Below are 4539 nucleotides of genomic sequence, written 5' to 3'. Positions count from 1 at the left end.
AGGGAATCCAGAATGCAGGAGTTCTGCCTGGAGTCAGAGATTCAGCGTGTCAGGCAGAGTGCAAGGTCAGAAGGCTAGCTTGGTCAGGTATCCAGACAACCAGGATGGGGTCAGGTATCCAAAGAGTCAAGCCAAATTCAGGGATCATGGGCAAGCTAGGTCAGGTATCTAGAGAGTTTTGGGAATCCAGGAGTAGCATAAACCAAGAGAACGGCAGCCCAAGTACAAGGTTGAACCTTGTTGCCCAGACGCTTCCTCTTTTGGGTCAGAGGATTATATTGGAAGGGGTGAAAGTTCAGGTGATTTCAGCTGGCCATTCTAGTGGCAGGGAGTGGGTATGTGGCTAAGCCCCGATGGAGGTTTTCTGGCTACCTGTGTCTGCCCAAGTATTCTGTTGGGGAGGTAACCTGGGTGCCCAGCCCACCAGTGGCCCCTTCTGCTTGTGACTGGGCATAGCAATTATCCTTGCCCTAAGACGCAATGACAAGAGAAATTTGGCAGTTTCATCTCTTTGTTTGACTAAAGCATGTTCAAAATCATAAAGATATATACAGGCAGTGCAACATAATCTATAAAACAATGGTAATGGATACAGCATAACATGGGTTTTTCAACAAGAACACACATGCCATATCAGTACAACAAATAAAAGAAAATCTCCATGACAGTCCATGAACCCTGCAAGACTAAATGGAATTTGTTATATCTATGACAATATTTTAATGGATTCACTGACAGTAACAGGCCTAAAACTTAACTTCTGATATTCTATTTATAAAGAATGCCATATAACCATTATTGCGTTGAAGGATTTAGCACTATAGAAACAGCATTTAAAAATATCCTGAAGGAGCTAATTGGTTTAAAATGTGTTAGCAAAATTTAAAAAGGGTAAAACACTTTTTAGACTATGAATAAATCATAGAACATGGTGACATCAATGTAAAGGCAAGACAGGCATTTTCAAATATTCTGCACATTATACATTTAAAACTGCAACATTTGTGCAGGGAGGACTGTAGTAAAATTCATCCCCATCTAATAATATCTGATTATTTGCAAAGAGGAAGCCCACAGTGCTACCTAAACAAATCAGTCTATTTAATTAGAGGTTTGGATGATCCTTAATTGGTATACTGTATATACAGTTGGGCCTCAATTTACACAGTTGGTATGTTCCTGAACAAACACTGTGCAAATAGAAATCATGTAAAAAGATACCAAGGGTCTATGGGAAATAAGGGTTTAAGTTCCAGATATGGCCAATAAACACCCCTGCGTGCAAGGGGCATTTCCTTCACAGTAGGCAATAGATGTTCTTTGGAATAGAAAACATCACCTTCAGCAATGAACAATACTTAAAAATACATATAATTATTGACTTTAGTCAGAGTTTACTTTATTTCTATTTCATCTTCACCTTTTGTGTGATTTGCAAGTCTCACCAACAGTGACAGCTATCTGCTCTATAGCCTTTCTAAAAATTGCCATATTTTGTGGTAAGCCATGAAGTAAAGCATCATCTTAAGAAACCTAAGGTTTAACTGCTAAAACCAAGTTATTTAAGACAGAACTCACATTATCATACAAAAGATCTGGGCCAATATCCTAAGCTGTCAAGGCCTAAGTAAAATAGCCTTGATTTTTAGAAGGTGTTTGACAACTGCTACTCTCATTACCATCAACAGATATTCAATCTACTTTTCTATAGATAAGTAAATATGGAATTCAGGGATCCATATTTGATAATTGGCCCTAGCTGCTTTTATTTTTTAGTTTTTGTATGAGCTGCCTCCAGTCAATTTTCCTGAGGGGAAAGCTGTGGAGAGGTTCCTATCTGAAGCCTCCCCCAGAATTCAATGGGAGTTGCTTGTAGAAGAGAAGAATCAGCCCTCAGGAAAAGGTGAGAAGATAGTCATCCTCCTGCTTCGACATTGGGAACAATACAAAAGTTCTGTTCCAGGATGTGTTCAGCTGAAAATTTTATAAAAGTTATTGGGTAATGAGTTCTAATTTTAGTTTGTTTTCTTGGCTTCATAGATTTGTGCACCATAGTACCATGATAGTAATCACTATATTCAGGCAGACATTATTCAGTGTGCTCTTAAAATGATCAACTTTAAAGCATAATTTTAATTAGATGTGAAACATTCTGAGAAAAGGGAATTAAATATTGCCTGCAGAGGAACAGCTGGGCTATCTGTTGTTTATGGTACAGCATGAAACTACCTTGCTGTACAGATTGCTCTACCTGAAACTGAAATTAGATTTGACTTAAAGAGACTGTTATTTGGCAATTGATTATGAGTTATTAGTGAGGATTATTATTGTTTTCTTAACACTGTATATGTGAATGACACTTTGGGAAAATGCAGACATTCTGAGAGGTTAGACTGAGTTAAATATGGCCACCTGATCTGAGGTAAGTTGCGATGGGGAGGCTAGCAGGGGCTTGAGGGGGCTATTGGGGCCCACAAGGGGTTTGATGGGGTCTGGGAGGGTTTGGCAGGATCAGGAAGCTTGCAGGACCCACAAGGGGCGTGGAGGGTTTGGGGGGATTAGCAGGGTCTGCAGGAGGGTCAGGGGGGAACCAAGAAAGTAGCAGGGTCTGCAGGGAGTTTGGGGAATTGCGGGGAGGGTGGCAGGATTGGAGAGGGTTTCCAATCCTGCTAAACCCCCGAGACTGCCCCAGCTTCCCATGCCACTGAACTTCCCCCAATCCCATGAACCTCTCCTGGGGCCAGTTTTACCAGCATTCACTAGTCCTGGGAGCCTAACTGAAGTAATTTAGGATGGGGGGTTGGCGGGGTGGGGTGCTTTTCCTCCCTCCACCCCCCAAGACCATGCACTATTTTTAGTGCACCCCTCCACTCCCAGATGAATAACCCTCCCCCTGGGAACCAACCCCCTCCATCCTGCCCCTCTCCCTACCCCGATTTACTCATGTACTCAGCTCCCAGTACCAGTGAACGATAGTAAAACTGGCACCAAGGGCACCAGCGGCAGCTTGCAGGAGGGAGGGTATGGCAGGCTTGGGGGCTTTATAGTTTGCAGGGAGTGGGGGTTGTCCATCTGGAGGTGGAGCAAGGGACTTGGGGCTAAAATTAGTCTGGTGCTTTGGCTTTCCCAGCTCCGGGGTTGTGCTGGGAACTGTACATAAATTCAGTAAGGTTGGTCACGCCAGACCTAATCTAAGTCAGACTACTTTTGAGGTAGGGTTAAGTTAAGTCAGCCATTTTTAGACTGATCTAAACTTGCTGAAATTCTGTACAGTTCACACTTGGACCTGACTAAGAATTTAAGTGCAAGGTCCGCACCTGGGCAAACTAAGAAGAGGTTAGATAGTGTTAACTTAATCTCCCTGAATATCTGTACCTAGCCTTGAAGAATGTAAAATAGAATCTGTGGTCCAAGGAGCTTACAATGTAGAGCCTTAAGGTCCAAGTACTTACTGGGCATGGTCTACACATTCATTAATGTGCTGTAATTACAATGCATTAAATTTGTACCTGTGGGCATGTGTAGACAAAACAGGGGCCCTAAATTAAAGCGGTGGGTTTGCTGATGACACCAAACTTCGGGGTAGAGTGTCCACACCGGAGGATAGGCTGGTGATCCAGGCTGACTAGGCTGAAAAAGTGGGTGGAGACAAACCTGATGACTGTCAATACTGACAAATGTAAGGTACTCCACCTTGGGAAAGAAACCCTGCAGCATGCTTATAGGTTCGGCAGTGCTACGCTTACTAGCACCAAAGCTGAAAGAGACTTGGGGGTCATGATTGACCACAAGATGAACATGAGCCATTAATGAAGCCTGCAGCTAGTAAAGAGAACCAAAATCTGGGTTTCATCCATAGATGCTTCTCAAGTAAATCTCAGGATGTCATCCTCCCACTGTACTCAACTTGGTGCAGCCATAGCTGGAGTACTGCATCCAAATCTGGGCTCCACAATTCAAAAAGGATGTGGAGAAGCTTGAGGGAGTCCAGAGAAGAGCCACATGCATGATCAGAGGGCAGGAAAACAGGCCTTATGATGAGAGGCTGAGAGCCCTGGGGCTCTTCAGCCTGGAAAAGCGCAGGGTCAGGGGGGACCTAGTGGCTGCATGTAAGTATACAAGGGGTTTACAACAGGATCTGGGGGAACTTCTGTTCACCAGAGCACACCAAGGGGATGACAAGGACCAATGGTCACAAACTCCTCCAAGACCATTTTAGGGCAGACATAAGGAAAAACTTTTTACTGTCCGAGCCCCCAAGGCCTGGAATTGGTTCCCTCCAGAGGTGGTGCAAGCACCTACTCTAGACTCCTTTAAGAAGCTTTTGGATGCTTATCTTGCTGGGATCCTTTGACCCTAGCTGACTTCCTGCCCCTGGGGCAGGGGATTGGAGCCACTGATCTTCCTCGGTCCCTTCCAGCCCTAATGTCTATGACATTTAGGGCTGATTAAGTTCCCGTGTCATTCACACACCCTGCTGACTTACCTGCCTCTCTGTTGGGGAGGGGAGGACGAGCTGCCGGCAGGGGGAACAGTCCC

The sequence above is a fragment of the Alligator sinensis genome, unplaced genomic scaffold (genome assembly GCF_000455745.1).
Source record: "Alligator sinensis unplaced genomic scaffold, ASM45574v1 scaffold655_1, whole genome shotgun sequence".
Classification (NCBI taxonomy): Eukaryota; Metazoa; Chordata; order Crocodylia; family Alligatoridae; genus Alligator; species Alligator sinensis.
The sequence above is the reverse complement of the archived record's forward strand: the minus strand, read 5'-3'. Positions refer to the sequence as shown.